A 24228-nucleotide genomic window follows, 5' to 3' on the forward strand; every position below is an offset into this window, starting at 1 on the left:
GCACTCACTCACTGACCCACTCACAGACCCACTCATAGACCCACTCAGAGACTCGCGCACCCACTGACAGACATACTCATGCACCCACTCACAGAACCGCTTAGCACTGATTTACTCACTCACAGACCCACTGAGAGATTCACACACACACACATACTCACAGCCCCTCTCAGAGACTCTTTCACACATCCATTTACACAATCATGCATCCACTCACAGACCCACTCAGAGACTCACACACCTGATAACAGACTCACTGAGACACTCAAAGATCCACTCAGACACTCGCACACCCACTCACAAACCAACTCAGACACTCATGTTCCCATTCATTAACCCACTCAAAGACTCATGCACACACTCACAGATCCACTCAAAGTCATGCACCCGCTGACTGACTGTCAGAAATTACCTCTTTTGACGTGCTTAGCCCACACTTTTTGCTCGATGCCTGATGTGATTTTGAACTGTAAGAGCACTGGGTTCCTGATAACCAGGTTTCCAGTGCCAGGTCTCTTTTCTACACAGGTACCATGATTGGCACAACTTCAGCCACCCTTGTAAGTCCCTAGTATATAGTACCACTGCTACCTAGGGAATGGGTACTGCTGAGGGCCCACTGGGGCTGTAGCACAAATTGTGGCCCACCAGGGACTTCTCACCAAGACAATGTAAACTGCCACAGAAGGCTGCCTGTCTTGGTGCAGAAAAAAATGAAGAGTCGACATGGCACACAACCCAGTATGCCATGCCCTCACACACTGTGTGAGATATAGGTAAATCACCCCTACTGCAAGCCTTATAGTACTAAGGCAGGATGCATTAAAACACACATGTAGACATATCTGCATGAGCAGATGTGACCCTGTAATCTCTGAGTAATTCTTGGAAATTGTAAGTGCACTTGGTAGCCATAAAGAGTACATGGGCTGGATACTTGTCATTACGAGTTTCCTAGCTCCATGATGGCCTCATTGTGCCCCAAGATGTCTTAATAAATCCTCACTGATGCCACTGAGGGATTTATTAATACATGTACACAGGAGACTCTTAGAAGATGCCCTGAAAACCTACAAAGCACTTGTGTTGTCTCTGACTAGTCAGGGCCAGTCTGTCACCACCAGACATGTTTCTGACCTCATGGAGTGAGAGCCTGTGGTCTAAGAGTCCAGAAACATAACCTGCTCTGGGCAGAGGTGCATTGCTGCCTTTGAAGTTCAGCCCAGGCTTCCCCAGATAGTAAGGTATGCCAAGCCACCTGTCCTGTGACACATTTAGTGGGAGGACAGGCGGGTCAGGCAATGTGAACCCTCTCCTGAAAATCCAACAAAGTGATACGGTAGAGAAACCACCTATTAGGGCTAGGAAAGTGCCTCTTCCCACAGGACATGGTCACTTAGAGGGTATAGGTACCCTGAAGGTAGGTAGTTCATTGGTTACTACCTCTCTCCCCCTGTAACGCCCCTAAATTCAGTATTTAAGTGGCATCCCTAGACCTGGAACTTAGATTTGATGGACAAGAAGAAGACCAGGACAAAGAAGAGTTAATGCCCGAGCACTGAAGCCCCGCTGCAGAATAAAATTGTTACTAAGCCCTGCTTGCTGTTTCTAGGCCTTAAACAATCATGGTGTGCTGTGCCATCGTGAACCAGTGAAGACTCCAAGATCCCCGGAGCTCCTCCATCCTTCACAAAATGACCAAGAACCTTCCTTGGAGTGAAGGTATCCTTCCCTTGCACACCGCAGGAACTGATCTTGCTGAGTTTGGTTTGTATACATGCTTATCCTCAATGATTTTGATGCATTACCCACAACAAAAGAGGTACAACAGCTCCAGATAATCAGATCTGTCTCCTCACTAGGGGCCATATGTAGGAAGCCTAATACCGGTCGGTAACGGACGATTTTCGGTAAATATACCGTTACCGACCGGTATTTAGGCTTTTGCTATGTAGGGGGATCATTTCAGGATTCGGTAAATACCGAATCCTGAAATGAGATGTAGGGGGAGTGTGTCGTGGGTGTGGGGATTCGTTATTTACCACCAACTAAAAGTTGGTGGTAAATGACGAATAGGTGTAAAAAAGCATTTTTGTGCACTTTGAAGTGTGCAATGTGGCAGACATACATGCCCTTAGGGCATGTATGTGCACCACATGTGCACACATGGACGAATCAGGGGTGCAAAAGGGTGTCAATGTGACACCCTGCCATCCATGATGACGCCTCCCCCATTACCGATTCTGTATTTACCGATTCGGTAATGGCAACTGGCTTCCCATTTATTCCTATGGGCCTCCAGGCCCATAGGAATGAATGGGAAGCCAGTTGCCATTACCGAATCGGTAAATACCGATTCTAAAATACCGACACTTACCGATTCGGTATTTTTTTACCTACATTGCATTTACCGTTTCATAAATACCGAATCGGTAAAATTCGGTATTTAAGATTCGGTAAATGTAATTTACCTACATATGGCCCTAAGTTTGGAGACACCAGGACCTATAGGCGTCACACCGTACAGCAAGAGGAAGAGTCCACGGCGGACTCCAATGATACTGATGGAGCAAGGACTCGTATAAAAGAGACTTGCTCGGATGCAATCCTCTCATATAACTCATAACACTGTATTCATAGAGTATTGTGCAAATTAATATGCACCACATTACATATTTTAGCAAGATGAAGCTTGCTTACGTGTTTTACTAACAAATAACCCGAGTGAAACTTAAAATGGCTGCTAACGCGGGAAACTGTACTGCGCATACGTCAACTGCATCTACGCAGAATGACGTTCTTTCGCTTGGAGGGAAATTTCTGCACCTGCGCAGAGGCATTTACAATGGCCGCTTGAAAGCTCACATGCTAAGCATCTGCTTTCGCTGAAACTAAAACAAGCTATTTACTAAGTGCTAATGTTGGGAGATCTTTTATAAGTAAATGGGAATAGAGTAGAGATAGGTGGTATACAGTGAAATGTAACCCTCGGGTAGGTCACTTCCCCACCGCTGCTGCTCCGCCTGCCAGTCTTCTTGCCTCCTGCTCCTCCCTCCAGATCGGCGCTCTCCTACCCTGCTCGAGCGCCGCCTGGACTGCCTGCGCCTGGACTGAGTGCCCCCGTGTGCCTGCCTGCCCCATTTTCTTTTTTCTGTACCCCCGCCTGGACTGCCTGAGTGCCCGTGTGCCTGCCCGCCCCATTCTCTCTCCTGTACCCCTGAGTGAGTGGTTCGTCCGCCGGGCTCCTCAGCCCCGTTTTTCCCGCCGCTGCCTCCTGTGCGGCCCCGCCCCCCCTCACCCATTGGATTCTTCCCTCCTGCCTCCCAGCTGACCCCTCCTCCCCTCCTCCCCTCTTATGGCGCCCCCGGAGCGACCGCACAGCGGACGCGGGCAGCGGGCGCGCCGATTGTGCGCAGAAGGCGCGCCAAAGGCAAGCCCGTCTGCGCCCGTCCACGCCTGGACCGCGCCCAGCGCCAGAACCCCTGGCCCCCGGAGAAGCCACCCCACCCGCCGGACTTACGACGCCGCCACCCTCAACGCACTCAACACCGGCCGGACCCCCGGCTGCTACCGAGCCACCCCGAGACGCACCCACGGACCCTTCACCTGCCAATCCTGCAAGTTCTCCTGCATCCGGACCCGCACCGCACCCACACCCGCCAAGTCGAGCACCAGCAGCAACCACCTGAACTGCATCCTGCTCAACACCCGCTCCATCCACAGGCACGCCGTGGAACTCTGGAACCTCCTCGACACCACATCTCCAGACGTCGCCTTCCTCACGGAAACCTGGATGAACGCCTCCTCTGCGCCCGACATCGCCATCGCCATCCCGGACGGATACAAGATCACCCGGAGGGACCGCTTCAACCAGACAGGAGGAGGCATCGCCATCGTCCACAAGAACACCATCCGCATCACGACCAGCTCCGAGGACACCCTCACAGCCGCCGAACATCTTCACTTCCAGATCCACACCGACCCCAAGACCACCCTCAGAGGCACCCTCATCTACAGACCCCCAGGACCTCGCACGCAATTCAGCGAAGACATCGCAGACTTCATTAGCCCACACGCCCTCTCCTCCGCTGACTACATCCTCCTAGGGGACCTCAACTTCCACCTGGAGAACAACAACGACAACAACACCACCACCCTGCTTGACAACCTCGCCAACCTCGGACTCAAGCAACTGGTGAACACCCCCACCCACTACGCCGACCACACGCTTGACCCAGTCTTCTCCTCCAGTAAGTACGTCTCCTTCGGCTACTCCACCGGACTCCACTGGACAGACCACAGCTGCGTCCACTTCAGCTTCAGAAGGACCATGACTAACCACCACCCGCAACAGGTTCCCCGCAGGAGCTGGAACAAGATCACCACCGACCAGCTCACCACATCCCTGAACCAGAATCCTCCCGCCAGCTCAACGAACCCCAACCAGGCAGCCAACAACCTCACACAGTGGATCACCAACTGCGCCAACGACCTGGCACCCCTGAAAAAACCATCCCAGCAGACCCGGCAGCAAGAAAGTCTCCTGGTTCAATGACGATCTCAAGAACTCCAAGAAGAACTGCCGTACCCTCGAGAAAGCCTGGCGCAAAGACCCGACTACAGACAACATGACTGCCCTCAAGCACGCCACCCGCAAACACCACCAGCTGATCCACACCACCAAGAAGACAGCATTCAAGGAACGACTAGACAACAACGCACACAACAGCAAGGAACTCTTCAGCATCGTCAAAGAGCTCTCCAACCCCAGCACCGGAACCAACCACATCACCCCCTCGCAAGAACTCTGCGACTCGCTCGCCTCGTTCTTCCACAGCAAGATCGCCGACATACACAACAGCTTCGGCGCACAGACCACACACCCAACCACCGAACCAACGCCCCCCACCACCACCCTCCGCGCTTGGACCCCAGTCAGCACCAAAGACACCATCCACACGATGAACACCGTCCACTCCGGATCACCAACCGACCCATGCCCCACCACGTCTTCGACAAGGCAGACTCCGTCATTGCACCCCAACTCCGGGACATCATCAACTGCTCCTTCAACACCGCCACCTTCCCGGAGAGCTGGAAGCATGCCGAACTCAGCGCCCTCCTGAAGAAGCCATCAGCAGACCCCACCGACCTCAAGAACTACCGCCCCATCTCGCTCCTCCCGTTTCCTGCCAAAGTAATCGAGAAGACCGTCAACAGACAGCTTGCCGCCTTCCTCGAGACGAACGGATCCCTCGACCACTCGCAGTCCGGCTTCCGAGCCAACCACAGCACCGAGACCGCCCTCATCGCAGCTACTGATGACATCCGAGCCCTGCTCGACAGCGGGGAAACAGCGGCCCTCATCCTCCTGGACCTCTCTGCAGCGTTCGACACTGTCTGCCACCGCACCCTAGTGCAGCGCCTCAGCAATATCGGAATCCAAGAGAAGGCTCTAGAATGGATCATCTCGTTCCTCGCAGGAAGAACCCAGAGAGTCCGCCTCCCCCCGTTCAGATCCGAGGCCACCAAAGTCATCTGCGGCGTACCACAAGGATCATCACTCAGCCCCACCCTCTTCAACGTCTAAATGAGCCCCCTCGCGGCCATCGCACGCCAACACAACCTCAACATCATCTCCTACACCGACGACACCCAGCTGATCGTCTCCCTCACCAACGACCCAGCCACCGCCAGAACCAACCTACACGAAGGGATGAAAGACGTAGCCGAATGGATGATGAACAGCCGCCTGAAACTGAACTCAGACAAGACGGAAGTCCTCATCCTCGGATCTTCACCCTCTGCATGGGACGACTCATGGTGGCCCCCGGCCCTTGGCAGCGCTCCCAAACCAACGGACCACGCACGCAACCTGGGATTCATCCTGGACTCCTCTCTCTCGATGACCAGACAAGTCAACGCCGTCTCATCATCATGTTTCAACATCCTACGCATGCTCCATAAGATCTTCCGTTGGATCCCCACCGAAACCAGGAAGACGGTCACCCAGGCCCTCGTCACCGTAGTATATGAAAAGTAAGCAGAAATAAACTATTCTTTGGTTTTAATGGAACAGACAGAGTAGCGAATACATTTTTATATTGTTATTAATGAAAATTCGATGCAAAGTTGTAAGAAAATAAGTTTTTCGTGTTACCTTGTGAAGGGAGGGTCAGTTGCCGGAGTTGCACTGATGTCACAGATGGCCGCGCTGGGATTGGTTGAAACAGCGGGTGTGTGACTGACGTGAATTTGTAAAGGAGGGGTCAGTAGTGAGGAGTGATACTGACGTCACAAAAAGGCCGCACTAGTATTGGCTAAAGAAATTGAATAAGCCTGAGTTTGATTGGATGAAAGAATGGAAGACGCACTGGATTGGTGAAACCCTGAGTGTGAGCAAGTATCTAATTGGTTGTCAAAAATAGAAGCGGTAATAAATTTGGACAGTGGAGTTTGTATGTGGAAATACGATCCGACATTAATAGGGAATCGCCCAGACAGAAGGTATTTAGGATTTGCAAGAGATGAAGATATATAAAAAGATCATCACCTAAAATGTACGGAGAAAAGAGAAAAATGTTGTTTATGCAGAAAATTAAAAATTACTTAAAGAAAGATAAACCCATTAAGACTAGAGAGGGGATTCTTATCCCACCACCGAAAACACCTGCCTCATTTATGTTTATGGGGAGAGGCTACCATACTTGTGTGTGGTTAGAAAACTGGATAGAATACACTAGAAGTGCTGGAATGTTAGCTTTCCCAGAAAATGGAACGTTCAATGGGAGAATCCTTCATAATTTGAAAATGCGGATGAATGAATTAGAGCCCAGACCTAGATTAACACAGTATGAAGCATTAGAAGAATGGGAAACTGAGTCATTTGAGCATGGCAGATCCAGAAGTAGTAGAAGTTATAGAGGATTCTTCCCTAAAAAGATGCGTGAATCACGAGAAAGTCAGATGAAACAATGGAGACAAGCAATGATTACGGAAGTCTGTATCCTGTATTAATGGCTGAGGAACAGTCGGGGGCAAGTGTACAGGGAAAACTAAGCATTTCACAATGACAGGTTGTGGGGAGTCAGATTATGAGTTTATGGAGGACATCCTAACGATAAATCCTCCACCATATCACGAACGACCTAGTAGAACTACTCCAAGTGCCCCCGCCTTGGGAATACCTTTGGTTCCACAGGTTATACATGATTCAATGAATGAAAGGTTACTCCAGGAAAAGGAAAGAGAAGTAATAAATAATAATAGAAAATAATTGATACAGAAAATAACCCAATTGAACACACACCCTGCAGCATTGACTATACCAGTGACTATAGGTCCTGTTGTTCCATTGTATGGGGATAAGGCGAATTGTCCCAAACCACCAGTTATGACAACTCCCATAATTGAACCTAGAAAGGAAAATATAATAATTGATGATCAAGCCAGTGAATGCGATTCGGTAATTTCATTAATGGATTTGACGATAAGAGGACAGATAAATGAAACCCCGAGAAGAGTTACACCTAGCTGTTCAAAAGAAATACGATTAGAAACATCTAAAGGAACCAAAAGTGCCACAATAGTGTCCCCGGAAGAATTAGAGAGATGGGCACAGGGAATAGACAAACCAAACCAGCAACCAAAGATTTTAGATATTTACAAATTGAAAGTGGAATTGGAAGAAATTATAGCTGGAAGCGTGGGATTAAATAAGCTAAACTCTTACAGTGAAGAAGAGTTACTGTTCATTTGTAGAAGCATCACTAGAAATGCGAAGATATTTCATGAAAAATTAACAGATCTTGCCTACGAAATGGTAATTGAAATAGGGAGATCTAAAGTATTACAGAAACCATATAGAACAGAATTTACTGATAAGGATTTGGAAAATATGAATGTGTCTGGAAGAAAATTAAGGAGTTATTGACCATCTTACAAAAATGAGGAGACTTAGACAAATGGAAAGCTAGGTGGATGAGGAAAAAGGAGGAAGCACAGGCAAGTCAAACAACATCTGAGTTTTTGTTGTAGGAATCAGGAAAAGCAGAGAGATTGTGCCCAATGAGAGAAGTTCCAGGAGGGGGATATGTACATGTTCCATGGACTCGACAAGATATTTTGTCATTTACTAATGATTTTCCAAAGTTAAGATAAAAACCAGTTGAATGGTACAGGCAGGTTGAAAGGTTTGTGAAGGTTTCTAATGTTTTGTTGAAAGATTTGGATGGTCTATTTGATATAGTGGTGCCTGCTGATTTATATAGACACAATGTTAAATAACAGTTGATTGGCCTAGCGATGAGTACCCAAGAGATGGAAAAACAGGAGCCCCTTCAGAAGAGGTAATGAAGAATATCACCAGGTGATCACTTTCTTGAAAGGGAAAATTCCACCAAAAGAAACAGATTTGGTAAAGATAGATAGAACAACCCAAGACATAAATGAGTCTGTACATGCTTATTATGAACGCCTATTACAGGTATTCAAGCAGTATAGCGGATTCGAGAACATTGGAAAGGAAAATATAGGTCATTTTGTATATCGCTTTGTGTCTGGTTTAAGACCAGACATTTCCCAAATGATTCAACAACACATGTTGTGCTGGCAGGGAAAACTCATCGATGAGATTCTAAAATATGCCAAGTATTGCGGAGACGATATTGAAAATAGACGTAAAAAGTTGGAAGAAAAAGTAATGTGGGCACAAGTGAAATTGACAGAATCTCAAGAGCTTAAATTAAATAGTCAGAATGATGATCAAGTGAAAGGACAGGGTCAGAATGACAGTAATGGGGGAAAGACAAGAGGACGAATGAGTAGAGAGGAAGCAAAGAAGAAATTTCCTTGTCATGGGTGCGGAAAATTGGGACATTGGAAAAACGAGTGTAAAAATATTCAGAATAATAATGGCCCAAATCAGAATGTAAATTCACAGACGCAGAATGAGGTGATACTGAGTCAACCACAGCAGGTTCTTAATCAACAAAGTCCGTTGCCGCCTGCCCCTATACCAAATTTTGGAACAGAGCAAAGTACAGTGCGGACACTGGATTTCCAGGAGAAAGTGGTAAGAAAAAGTCTGTAACATCACGTTTTCTTTTGCAGAATAGTCACCTTCAAGGGGATGATCAATGACGGTGCCTGAGGGGGGAGGAAGAGGAGTGCATACTTGGCGCATCCTTACCGGTAGATCACTCAGGTCCATAAATTGATGGGAAGGTAGAAGGACACTCGTGCTACCAGTTCTACTGTGAGAACAGTAGACATCCCAAACCTACCCCTCTCTGGAGAAGCCATCCAAGTAGTAGGCATTTTAAACAAACAGATTAGAACCCCAATAACAGAACCCATGGAGGTGCGCATTGGCAATTTCAGTGAAATGCACAAATTTGTGCTGTGCGACTCTAATCCAGTAAACTTGCTAGGAAGAGACTTTTTGTGCAAAATGAACTGCACAATTTATTGTACACCGGATGGTGTTGCGATTCAGACTCCTGATGAAGACGGTGTCTATAAAATAATTCTAGCAAAACAAGGCACAGAAGTAGATGAGATGTATTCAATGATGACAAAAGATGATTTACCAGATGAATTAAAAATGACTGTGAATCCAGAGGTGTGGGATTTCACTGGAAAAGAAGTAGGGTTAATGAAAAATGTAGAACCAGTAAAGGTGACTGGAAACGAAGGTGCAGTTTGCCCAAATACTAGGCAATACAAAATGAGACCTGAAATTAAAGCAGGTGTTGCAGCAGAAATTGATCAAATGATTAAACATGGCATTTTAAAGGAAATAATGAGCAGTCCTTGTAATTCACTTATAATTGGCATTAAAAAGCATAGCGGAAAATACCGGATTGTGCAAGATTTCAGAAAGATTAATAAGATTGTTGTGCCTTGTTGCCCAATAGTGCCAAATCCAGCAGTGGTTCTGTATCAAATACCATGGAATGCAGGATGGTTTACTGTACTTGATTTATGCCAAGCATTTTTCTCTATTCCTTTACACCCAGACAGCCAGTATCTCTTTTCATTTAAGTTTGAGGACCGTATTTCAATATGGAATCGAGTTCCTCAAGGGTATACAGAAAGTCCTTCAATTTTCAATCAAATTTTGAAAAAGTGTTTAGAGACACTAGTGATGCCCAGAAAATCAGTTTTGGTCCAATATATCAAAGACTTGTTAATTGCATCAAAGTCGCAAGATGATTGTGTTACTGATTCAATTGCCCTGTTGAATCATTTGGAGGACACAAACTGGTGCATGCATCAAGCTAGGATTTTCCGAGTCCTTAATTGCCAATATTAAGGATTCACAATTAAGTACTCGCAAAATCCTATGCATGTAGGAATCGCTATAATAATAGCGATTCCGACACATTCCTTATTTGCGACTCGCAAATTGCGAGTCACAAATAAGGAATAGCTTCCCATTCATTCCTATGGGCCTAAAGGCCTATAGGAATGAATGGGAAATTGCAAGCAAAATTTGCAAGTACAATAGGTACTCGCAAATTGTGCATGCAATTTCAGGGTGCAAGGGTGTCAAAAGGACACCCTGTTGCACCCCTGAAATTGACCTGTTCACATATGTTGCGCACACACATGCCCTATGGTCATGTGTGTGCGCAACATAAAACTTTGAAAAATGCACAAAAGTGTTTGCAAATTACCATGAAGTTCAAATTCATGGTAATTTGCGCCCCCTATTAGCAACATCGCTAATTTTATTACTTTAATGCATTGCATTTAAGGAATCTCAATTTGTGATTCCTTAAATGCAATCACAATTTAAGTAGTCATAATTTAGAGATTACTTAAATTGAGATTTTTGCATTTGGGATAATGCATCCCAAATGCAAAAATACCGGTCGCAAAGGGGCAGGTTCTAAGAATCTGCCCGTTTGCGACCGGTTTTTCTTTTGATGCATGTGCCTGAAAGTGTCTCCAGAGAAATTACAATTTTGTCAAACTAGAGTCAAATATTTGGGACACCAAATAGAAGGAGGAGTGAGAAAAGTGACCCCTGAAGGAATAAAGATAATAAAATAAATGCAGTTACCACAAACCCAGAGATAAATCAGAATGTTTCTTGGTGTAGTGGGGTATTATAGGCAGTGGATTGTAGGTTTTTCTTTGTTAGCTAAACCACTAATACAGATGACACAGAAACGGGCAAAGGACCCAGTAGTTTGGGATGATGAAAGCATTGAAGCTTTTGTGAAATTAAGAAATTGTTTGTGTGAAGCTCCAGCTCTAGGTATGCCAAACTATACAAAAGAATTTGCACTATTCTGTTGTGATAGAGAAAATTGTGCCCTTTCAGTGTTAACCCAACAACATGGTTTGAGGAGACGTCCAGTAGCGTACTTTTCTGCTACCTTGGACCCTGTAACGGCAGCATTATCTGGCTGTTTAAAAGCAGTAGCTGCTACTTGTATGAGTATTGAAGATAGTGAGTCCATTGTGATGGGACATCCTGTGAAAGTATTTGTTCCAGATTCAGTGGAAATTCTTTTGGCTGGAACACGAACACAGTATCTTACCCCTAGTCGGATGACTAAGTGCGACAGAATAATTTTAGGAGCAGAAAACGTGACAGTGGTTAGGTGTACTATATTAAACCCTGCTACTTTATTACCTGATGTACGTGGGGAAGAAGTAAGAGATGAAGTTGAGCATGACAGTCTGGATGTCACTGAGTTATGTACCAATCCCCATCCAGACATACAGGAAGAGCCCCTGAAAGAAACTGAACATGAGCTCTTTGTAAATGGCTCGTGTATGAGACATGAGGAAGGAGGATTAAGTGCAGCTTATGCTGTATGCACATTGGCTGGAATAGTCAAGGCATCCTACTTACCAGGAGTCAAGTCTGCACAAGTAGCTGAATTGATAGTTTAATTAAAGCATGCAAAATTGGGAAGAATTGAAAAGTAACCATTTACACTGATAGCCAGTATGGTTATGGGGTTGTGCATGACTTTGGCCAGCTCTGGATGCAGAGGGATTTCATGACTTCTTCAGGATCCCCTATTAAAAATTGAAAATTTGTGAAAGAACTATTGGAAGCAATACAATTGCCAAAAGAAGTGGCAGTGGTCAAGTGTGCTGCACATCAGTCAGGAAATGACGATGTGGTATCTGGTAATCGATACGCTGACCAGGTTGCCCAGTATTGTGCCAGAAATAAAATGGCACTAAACAGGAAAGTTGAATCAAGTGGAATCAGATGCCAACTTATGCTACTCTCAGCACTAGAAACATGGGATGAAGTGAGACAATTACAGGATGAGGTGGATGTGAGTGAAAAGGAGGAGTGGATAAAAACAGGTTGTCAAAGGAGAACAGAGGATGATGTGTGGATTTACCAAGATGGCAGACCAGTGATGCCAAATTGTTTACTCTCTCAAATGGCCCTAATGTATCATGGAGACACACACATTCGGCCAGGAACGCCATGATCAGGCTTTTTAGACAGGATTGGTATAATCTGAGATTTAGGGCTGTCGCAGAAAGTCTTTGTCAGAGATTCTTAACTTGTCAACAAATAAACTCAGGCAGGAAAACAGTGGTTAGTTGAGGAAGAATTGGGAAGGCAGAAGGACCGTTTGTGAGGTTGCAAATAGATTTTATCCAATTTTCACCATGCAAGGGATTGAAGTATGACCTTGTCATAGTTTGTTTGTACTCATGGTGGGTGGAGGCATACTACAAGAAATGACAGCATAACAGTTGCTAGACTGCTGTTGAGAGAGCTAATTCCGTGGTTTGGTTTTACAGTAACTGTGGATTCAGATAGAGGATATCACTTTAATAATGAAATAATTCAGTTAATCTGTGAAGCATTTACAATTGAATAAAAACTGCACTGTGCATATCGCCCAGAGGCTTCTGGAGTGGTAGAACAAATGAATGGCACAATCTAATCAAGAATGGCAAAGGTGTGTGCATCAACATCACTGTGTTGGCCAGATGTATTACCTTTTGTTCTGTTGGGACTCAGAAGCATTCCTGATAGAAACACAGGATTGAGTCCACATGAAATTCTCATGGGAAGAGCATTGAGACTAGCATTTATATCAGGACACAAACTGTTGTGTATAACTGATGATCTGGTACTAGATTATTGTAAAGGATTGGCTGACCTAGTGCGTTCTGTCACTCACCAGATTGGAGAAGACGCAGTTGCCAGGCAGACGGATCAAGCACATGATCTAAATCCCGGAGACTGGGTGGTAGTGAAGAATCCCAGCCGAGAGTTGTACCTAACACCCAGGTGGGATGAGCCACGACAGGTCACACTGGTTACAACAACAGCAGTGAAATGTGCAGGTTTGCCTAACTGGATTCATGCCAGTCATACCAAAAGAGTACCAGCTCCCGAGGAAAGGGAACCCCAACTGACACAAGCAGTTGAGGGTACTGAAGGTTGTACAGCTGAAGAATCTAGAATAACAGATTCTGAAGTACCTGATCAAGAACAACCGAGCACAAGTCAGGAAGACTGGATACCAGTGGTCGACATACATGAAGTGATTATTAAAACGAGAAGCAGAACCAAATTAGAAAAGCAAGAAACTAGAGAGGATCAGACAGGTATAGAAGAACAAGGTCAGGAAAGGGTGAATAAAACAGTTGGAGACCCTAAGCAGGACCAGACAAGGAGAGAAAAATATACTCAGACAGAGGTGAACCAAAATATTCACGGATCTGAGGAGGGACAGATGGAACTAAAAGAACCTCTTCAGGCTGCAGAAAAGCAAAGTACAGTAAGACCTCAGCAGGACCAGTTAAGAAAAGAAGAACAAGTTCAGGAAGAAGAAGAACAAGTCGAAATAAGACCTGAACAGGATCAGTTAGAGGAAGAAGAACACGTTCAGGCAGATGAAGTCACAATAATAAGCCCTGAACAAGGACAGATAGAGAGGGACTCTGAAGACGAAGATAATCAAATTGTGTCACAACATAACAAAAATAAAAGAATACTTGAAAGAGACGAGGAAAGTGAAAGTGCAGTACAAGCCAAAAAGGTCAGAAAAGGTGATAATTGGCCAGGTGGTGTTTAAAGATTAAAGTATCACTTATAAACAATAAGTGAAGAACCTAAGAAAGTAAATGAAGTCTCTAGTCAGTCTGGGGAATTGACTGGAAAACCCAGGCGAAGGAGTCAAAGACTGCAAATTTTGAACAATAAGTTCAAAGGTCCTGAATGGACCTATATGATTCTTGAAGAATTTGAGAATCTAGATTTGAATGAAGAAAGTGACGAAGAAATAATTGTTGAATAGATTAACGAAGGAGAAGTGAGACCCCCTTGAAGATCGAATAAATAAAAAATCATAAATTAGAGCAAAGAAAAGAAGAGGAATCTTCTTAAATTAAAATGGCTGATGATAGGTTTGCTGGAAGACCAAAACAAAATTGTATAAAGAAGTGTTGTGGAATATGTATATGTAGCATATTTTTAGTACTCATATTCTGGTTAGTATTATTTATAGCGATCCCTTATTTGATGGTGAATGAAAAGAAAAATAACACAGATACTAATGAAAGGGTGGCTATCATAAAAGGAAATAGAGTAGAATCAGAAGCACAAGATGAGATAGATTTACATCACACTGTGACAAATAATGACACTGCTTTAAATGTATTCACAAAGCTATTAGTTCAGTACGTAGACACCATGGAGATTAGTGATTATTATGTATATGAAATTACCAGCATCAGTAGCAGAAGGTGTCACCTATCACCATTTACCATTAACATATGATATTTCATGTAGTATATTAACTAGTTTATTTGATAGAACAGGAATATTACAGTATTAGTATTCAAATGTAGATGTGATATTTTCAGAGGTTGCTATTCGCAGGAGTATGAATACAGTTATTAGTACTAAAGATGCACAGTTTATGGGTGAATATTTCTTAACTATGAAAACAATAGATATAGCAGAAGCACACAAAAACAATCTAACATGTTCATTATATGAAGAAGACAAGATATGTTTGAATTTAGTGGAGGTGAGGAGACAGGACTTCTAAAGAAAGGCTTCTGAAAAGAAACCTCAGATTCCTCAGTGGAGAAATATATGCAGCTGGCAACACTCATGCTGCGATGTCCCTAGATTTTGAAAAGAAAGGGAAGATCTGCCTCCATAGATTAAAGACTGACTATAACAATGTATTTATTGGTTCCAGTGAAGGTGAACATCATTTTTTGGTTATTGGAGGATGGGGACTAAAACATAAACTTATTATGTGTGTGGGTATAAAGCTTATTTTAGACTGCCCACACGTTTGTACGGGAGTTGCTATTTTGGAATAGTATTCCCTAAAGTCTATCATGTGAAAAGAATCACTAGAAGCAATGAAAACACAAACAAACTAACCCGTAGGAAAAGAGCTGATTTTACAGAAATAGTAGGCGATGTATTCATTGCATTGATACCTTCAGTGGGAGTCATTCTGAATTCACCAAAAATGTGTCAGTTATCCACAGTAGGTGATCGCCTATCGACTGATACTGCTGGAGGGTTCTTACTGATCAATACCAAAATGGTTGCAATTAGATCAATGGTCTTACAAAATCAACTTGCTCTTGATATATTTTTGGCAAAGGAGGGCGTAGTCTGTAAAATGCTGAAAGCGCAACATTGTTGCACTTATATTCCAGATTAAAGTGTAGAAATTGGGATATACATCAAAAATATTTCAAAACTGGAAGAAGATTTGAAACCACTGGAAGTTGATAGTGTATGGAAGAAATTAACAAATAGTTTTACCTCAATAGGGACTTGGTTTGCTATTATAGGCAAAGATCTTGTAGGCCAAATAATACTACCTATACTTGGAATAATAATATTAGTCTTAGCAACAATGACATGGTGCAAATGTTGAAGAAAGAGAAAGAGATATGATTTAAATGAAAAGGGAAACAAAAGAAAGTATGAAGAAATTCAGTTAGAAGAAATGAAAGGCGAACTATATAAAAAGATGACAATTTAAAAGATAAAAATGAAGAAGGAAATGAAAAGACCGGAAAGGGAATTGAGATGTGCTAAAGGTGACATCTGGTTTGGTGATGGGTAATTTTGTGATGGCACAAATGCCATCAGAGAGGGGATTGATGGAGCAAGGACTTTTATAAAAGAGACTTGCTCGGATGCAATCCTCTCATATAACTCGTAATACTGTATTAATAGAGTATTGTGTAAATTAATATGCACCACATTACATATTTTAGCAAGATGAAGCTTCCTTACTAACAAGTAACCCGAGTGAAACTTCAAACGGCTGCTAATGCGGGGATCTCTACTGCGCATGTGTCAACTGCATCTATGCAGAATGACGTTCTTTCGCTTGGAGGGAAATTTCGGCAGATGCATTTAAAATGAAAGCTTGAAAGTTCACATGCTAAGCATCTGCTTTCGCTGAAACTAAAACAAGCTATTTACTAAGTGCTAATGCGGGGAGAGTTTTTATAAGTAAATGGGAATAGAGTAGAGATAGGTGGTATACAGTGAAATCATTTTATTTTGAAATTAATATGTTTCTTTTTGACCGCTCTACTAGTTCATATTTGGGCCTCCGAGAGAGACTGAAGCCTGTACTACATGTGACTTTCACACAGGCGCAGTAATAACAAGCAGAGAAGCCATGATGTCGTTGTTTGAAACACGTCCAAGGCCATTATTGTTACATGTCCTGGGAACCTGATGGACAACCTGAATGTTGAATAGAAATGAATACCATTTGTATACTTTTGTCTGATAAAGATGTGAATACGGGTGGGAAATAAAGTTAGGGAATAAGAATTAAGGGGCGGAAACATTAAACAAAGAACGAGAGAAAAATTATTACATTTAGCATGGTGTGATGATCATCCCCTCTTGCCTGTCCAATCAGATTTAGGAGTTTCATGAAGTTAAAACATTAATGGGTGGTACTATCATTAGAAAGGTTTAATAGAGGCAGTTTAGTTAGAACAGATATCGCAGCAAGACCAGAATGCTGAGAGACCCAGATGCTGTCCGAGAGCTGAACGAATGCTGAAGAAGAATCGATTTGCAGACTTAGAATATAAGCCAATTAATTAGAAGAAGATCGCAGAAGAATCGAGGAGGAAGATAGTGTCAGAGAGGGGTGCGACGCAGGAGTCGAATCCTGTCCTGAAACCTGTCCTGAAGTCTTTGTCACCTGTTCTATCCCAGGCGACCCTTCCAACTCCTTGGACAAGGGGTTGGTTTCCAAACCATTCTAGGTAAATACACTTCTGTGTAGTATGTCATTGCACTTCTCTCTCTATCCTCTTTCCTGAGTACTGTCATTGTGAAACTTTGTTCTAATATAGGTGACTGATTATTGAGATAATTGACTTTCCTCCTTGGAGAAACAGAGTTCGTACTGTATTTTTTGATTTTGGCTCACATTAATTTAATCAGATAAAACATTTAAAACATTTCCCGAGTCTGTGGTTATTAAAAAATAATAAGAAATATAATTCTATGTCATTTCACCATCAACTAGTTCCATTGACCAGAGGAAAGAACTTTTTGATCAGTGAAAGATTAGTTAAAATTTGACAGGTAACTAATCTCATAAAAAGGCATTTATAAAAATTGACCCCCAGCTGTATTTACTAGCCTATGTGAATGTGTGTTTATGGGCCCAGATGAGTATATGGTGTTTGAGTACATGAGGTTGGTAACCCGCTGGATCAATACCAGAAGCAAGCACCCATCGAGAGATGTCAAGACCTCCAAGACCCACATCCTGAGTGGCCCAGCTGTTCTGAAATTGCCTCTCCAAGTTGCCTGCTCCTGACTACAATGACTCCTCAATGCACAACATCCAATTGACCTATTTGCTCTGCACTCGGCCACACCGGCCCCAGTAATGATAAACCAGCTGTGCGCCCAAGGCCCTGTGACCCTTGCAAACTCCTCCATCTAGTGGACCCACCAGACTTACCTCAAAGTGCTCATGTGTAGTGTCTTTCCAGGCACCCCACTTCGGTGTAGTACACAAGCTACCAACACCTTCAGCACCCTGCTCCGAGCTGTATCTGGGACGCTCCCAATCTTGTCATGCTGGAACTTTGGGTTCTGGTCCTGCAATTGACCTAAAATGAGAAGGTGAACTTTTTAAAAGCATTGCCTAATTTTATTTGCAGTTTTATTCATTTCTCCATTGACCTCAAGGGTGCCCATTTGCGCACACTAGTGATATTTTTTTTAACTTGTAAAAATCGTAACTTCTAAAAGTACTTACTGTCGATAAAAGTTCTTGGTCCTAAAATATACGTAAAATCTATACTATTTTTATAAGTTGGTCTCTTATTTATTCTTGAGTGTGTGTCTCATTTATTACCTCTGTGAGTACAAAAATGCTTAGCTCTGATAAACCTAACTGCTCGCCCACATAACCACAAAAGGAGCATTAGTATAATCTTCTTTAACCTCTGTGTAATAGTAAGAAATCCACTAGACTCTCTGTGCAGTATACTTTGTTTTAGTACACTATAGAGAGCCAGCTTTCTACACTGGCCCACTCAGATACTCACTCACCCACTCACAGACACCAGTCAGAGGCTTATGCACCAGCTAGCTCACAGACCCACTCAGATACTCATGCAACCAGTCACAGATCTACAAAGACACTCATGCATCCAGTCACAGACCCAGAGACTCATGCACTCACTCACAACCCACTCAGAGACTCATGCACATACTCACAGACCAACTCAGACATTCACACACCCACTGACCGGCCCACTCAGACACTCTACCACCCACTCACAAACTTACTGAGACACTCATGCACTCACTCACTCACACACTCACTGTCAAAGGTTAGTGGTTACATTTAGGAAATAAAATTTAAAAAACCTTAGAAAATTACTGAAAAATCCAAAGGTTACAGGGATGTTATAATTAAGAAACAGAAATAAAAAAACTGAAATTTACTGAAAAAAACAAAGGTTACGTTACAGTTAAGCTCACATTTCACGCATACAAAACCAGAGAAATTCAGCAGCTATAACTTGCACCACCGCAATGCAGTACGTATGACCTCATATATTACATTACTCATGCCATGGTAGGTGACATCACTGATGACATCACAGATGATATCTCAAATGACATCACTGATGACATCATCCAGTGGGTGCGAATGTTTTATAAAAGTTTCTGAGTGTTAAAGATATATACTGAGATCCTGCAAAGCTTAAATAAGTATAGATTGTGTACCACCAAAGAGTAATACTCTTTGTAACACAAAATATGTGAGTGGCTGTATGACTGTGTGTATCCATGTGTGAGTACGTGTCTGAGTGGCTCTATAGGTGTGTGAGTGGTTGCATGAGTGAGTGAGTGGTTGTGTTGGTGGCTATATGGGTCGTTGACTGACTGTGTTTCTGGCTATGTGGGAGAGTGAGTGGGTATGTCAGTGGTGTGTGGGTAGAGTAAGTAGATATGTGAGAGGCTGTATAGGTGAGTGATGGGTTATGTGGGTCGCTCTCTGGGTGAGTAAATTGGTGCATACATGGTGTAGGGATGAGTGTGTGGGTGTGTGAGTAACTGTATGGGTGAGTGAGTTAATGTGAGAGTAGCTGCATGGGTGAGTATGCGCTTATGTCAGTGACTGTATAGGTGAGTGAGTACACATGTCAATATCTTTATGAGTAAGTAAGTGGGTATGTGAGTAACTGTATGGATGAGTGAGTGGCTATACGAGTAACTGTATGGGCGAGTGAGTAGGTGTGTGAGTAGCTGTATCAGTGAATGACTTAGTATGTGAGTGACTGAATGGGTATGAGTGGGTGTGTTAGTGTTCATATGTTTGGATGTGTGAGTAGCTGTATTGGTGAGTGAGTGGGTGCATGGGTGGCTACATGGATGAGTTGATGGTTATATGATTATATGTTTGGCTATATGAGTGAGTATCTCAATGAATCAGTCAGTTTGTGTGTGAATACTTAAATGAGTCTGTGAATGGGTTTGTGAGTGGTTGTGTGACAGGTGGAGTAGGTGTATGTGAGGTTATATAGAGGTGTGGATGGGTTTGTGAGTGGTTCTATGTATTATGTCATCAGTGATGCCGTAAGAGATGTCATCAGAAATGTCACTGACCATGTCATGAGTGATGTAATATGTGAGGTCATAGGCAGTGCATTTGGGGGTGTAAGTTATAGTTAGCTCAGGTACTGAATTTATATGAGGTTGAATGAGTGAAGTGTGAGCCTACCAATAATGTCTCTGTAAGCTTTGATTTTTTCAGTGAATTTCTAAGTTTTTGATTTTTTTCTATTTCATATCATTCCTGCAACCTTTGTTTTTTTCAGTGTATTTTTAAGGTTTTTTTAATTCTATTACCTGATCATAATGTCCCTGTAACCTTTGATCTTTTTCAATAAATTTCTAGGGTGTTTGCTAATTGTTTTGCATAACTGTAACCTGTTACGTTTCACAGTGGATGTATGAGCACCTCTGTGGGTCTATTAGTGGGTGTATGAGTGTATGTGTGGGTGTGTTTGTGGGAGTGTCTCAGTGGCTGTGTGAGGTAGTCTATGAGTGGGTTTGTGAGTGGCTGTGTAGGTGCCTGTATAGGTCTGTGACTGGTTGTGTCAGAGCCTGCATGTGGCTGTGACTGATAGGATGAGCACTACTATGGGTCTGTAGGTAGATGTGTTAGTGGGTGTATGGATCTCTGAGTGAGTGTGCGAGTGTTGCTATGTTTTTGGGGGGATTTGCATACTATGTCTTATGTGTTTTGGGCTAGATAGACTTGGTTAAAGAGAGTGGTATTGATAGGGACTTAGGTTTGGCTAATGTCGAGATTACTTGGATTGGCCAGAGATGGTTGAAGTTGCATCAGTTGTTGCCTTTGGTTAAAAACATTGTAGATTGTCAACCCCTTGACCTCATGATTGTGAACTGTGGTGGCAATGACCTAGTCACACTGACTGGGGTATGACTGGATGTCCTAATAAAGGATACCTTTGAGCAATTAATTACACTTTTCCCTCACACTGTCTTACTATACTCCAGCATATGCCAAAGGAAGAAAGGAAGTGGTCAAATCAATTCTGTCCACTCAGCGACAAAGCCAGATAAGATGTTAATAAAACTGCTTCTCCATTCCTCATAGAGCATTACATGGGCTCTACCTACAACAACAACTTGTGTTTTGACATGCATGGAATCAATAGACGTGATGCAGTTTACTTCACAGATGAAGGCAACAGGGTGTTTCTCAGCAACCTGAAACTATGTATCTTGTTTTATAAATAGCTGTCACATACTCTCAATGAACACAAAGGCTATCTTTTAGCCACCCTATTGCCCAAAATGTTGTTCATTTTCCTTATAAATATCATTGTTTTTACATTTTTTGAAATATTTGCAACAACATCATGAAAAGCAAAAGAAAAGCAGACATTTGATAGAAACCAGCACATTCAATAATTCATAACTATATACGTAGTTCTCTACATCACACAGGCTACACCACTCTCTAAATAACTCTATAAAAACATTTATGAGTCTCTGAGTGTGTCTGTGACTGCATGTATGAGTCTCTGAGTGGATCTGTGAGTGGGTGCATAACTGTATGAGAAGCTCTGTCAGAGGCTGTCTGAGAATCTGAGAGCATCTATGAGAGTTTGTGTGAGTATCTTAGTGAGTCTGTGAGTGGGTAGATGAGTTTCTGAGTACATCTGTGAGTGAGTGTGTGTCTCTGAGTGGGTCGGTGAGTGAGTACATGAGTCTCTAAATGGGTCTGGGACTGGGTACATGATGCCTGAGTGGATCTGTGAGTGAGTAAGTGGGTGTCTGAGTGGGTCTGTGAGTGAGTATATGAGTGTCTGAGTGGGTATGTGAGGGTTTTCATGAGTCTCAGAGTGGGTCTGTGACTGGGCATGAGTCTATGACTGGGTGCATGAGTGGGTATGTGAATCTCTCAGTGTGTGTGTGAGTGGGTACATAATTGTCTGAGGGGGTCTGTAAGTGGGTACTTGAGTGTTGGATTTGGCCCTTTTTGCAGGGTCATCCCTGAACTTTTTGCCTTCCTCCTAGTCTTTGTTTCTGACATGGTGTTGGTGGTTTTAGTACTCTGGGCCCTTTAGCACTGTTGTCTGGTCTAAAGTGTGTGCACTCTCTGTGGTAAACATGGTAATATTGGTCTGCACCTGTTTGGCATATTTTATTTACCTGTCAGTCCCTTGTAAAGTGGTATCTCAGATACCCAGGGCCAGTAAATTAAATGCTACTGGTGGGCTTGCAGCGCTGATTGCGCCACCCACCAAAGTAGCCTTTCAAACCGGTCTCAGGCCTCTACCAGTACAGGGCCTGTGCGCGCAGTGTTACTGCCGCAGTGACGTGACACCTAAAGTGTGTGCCACGTCTGTGACCCTTTTTTGGAAAACAAGAAACACCGGGCTTGGTGCAATTTACTGTGGAAGGGCATATAAACTCAAGACATACATACACATTATATAATCATAAATACCATGACAACTTTCTAAAATATTGCAAATATTTCATATTATTCCATTTCTATTTTTATTTTATTTCTGAGTAGAAAATGTGTTTTATATATAAAGAACATGTACAATAATAAATATATATATAAATATACAATCCCAATGATATAGTTTATTATTCTTTAGATGATCGATGCAATGGACATCATGATTATATATTTCTAATAGCACAGTTCATGATTCTATGTCTGTAATAAATCAGTTCCTTCAGTTACAGTCCTTTGACAAACACATCAGTTTGAATTTTTGGACATTTAATCTAAATATACAGAGACTGTCGGCTTTGTAGAAAAACCAACGCATTTCGGCTAGGCCTTCATCAGGACACCTTCACAGTGGTTACTCAGGGGCCGATTCCGATCCAGGTCGGAAAGCACTTACGGAGCGGTTCGGACCCGGAAACTGCTCGGTCGGTGAATCTCATGTAGCTCGCATCGTACTTGCTCGCTCGTACAGCTGTACGAGTCGGCCAGAAAACACGCGTACGGCTCTTAGTTTTTATGGCCGAACCCGATTCGGTGCCCTTCCGACCAAGATCGGAATCGGCCCCTCAGTCTATCTCCTGGATGTCAAACGATGGATTTATTTATGATGGTATAGCGACATAGAATGCGTCTCTCCTGAATATAAATAACTTCACTTAAAAATCATCTTATAGGACCTCTATATGGTTTCTAATAGGAAGGGGATGAAGGCGACTCCTTGCCTCTCCTAATTAGTCAATTCTTCTGACCGCAAAATTCCTCCATAGCAATGTATGTCAGTCGCATAAGGCGTCGATTGCCTTATGACATTGGGTGGAGATGATCGATAAACACTCTATTTTTCAGTAATCAGGATAGTTTATCTTTAAAAAAAAAAAGAAAATGTTTCCCTATTTTGGTTTGTTCACATGTCAATGTGCAATATGGGTTACGGTTGTACTAAATCTCATCCCAACGCCCAAGCAAGTCTGTGTCCCCCCTTTTACTGCATGTCAGTTATCCCTAAGGTAGGCCCTAGTAAGCCCTATGGGCAGGGTGCAGTGTAGGTAAAAGATAGGACATGTACCTTGAGTGTGTGACATGTCCTGGTAGTGACAAACAGCCATTTTGGTTTCTCGCTGCTGTGAGGCTGCCCTCTCTTAGGAATGTATTGGAGATTCCCTGATAAGTGTTTCAGTGGTAATTCCTGATATGAGAGGAGCAGCGTGGTCAAGTTTGGTATGTTTGGAATAGTAATAATAAGTGCTGTGCAATGGTCTGTGCAGATTTATTATCACTATTTTTAAAATGCCACTTTTAGAAGTTGCATTTCTGTGTTCTATGTGTCTGCCTGCCTGATGTGTATTGCACGTCTGGCTCTGGAGTGACAGGGGCTGGTGAGGTGTGTGTGGCTCCAGGGAGGGCAGGGTGAGTCAGTGCTAGGCTGAATAGGAGATCTGCATTTGGAGTAGTGGGAGGAGTAGTCCCCTGACCCTGAATAGGTCTGTGCCTGCCTGAGTAAATGCTGGCTCCATCTTTGGTGTGTCTGATGACCAAGCCCCCACCTGACAAAGGGGAAGAGGAGCATGGTAAACAGAGTGCACCAATATCCCCCAGAACCAGTTGAGACTGGTTCCCCCCAAGCCTTGTGTCAGGGCAGAACAAACTTGGGACTTGCTGCTGCTGGGCCCCAGGAGGAACCACCACAAGG

Source organism: Triturus cristatus, chromosome 9 (genome assembly GCF_964204655.1).
Source record: "Triturus cristatus chromosome 9, aTriCri1.1, whole genome shotgun sequence".
NCBI lineage: Eukaryota > Metazoa > Chordata > Amphibia > Caudata > Salamandridae > Triturus > Triturus cristatus.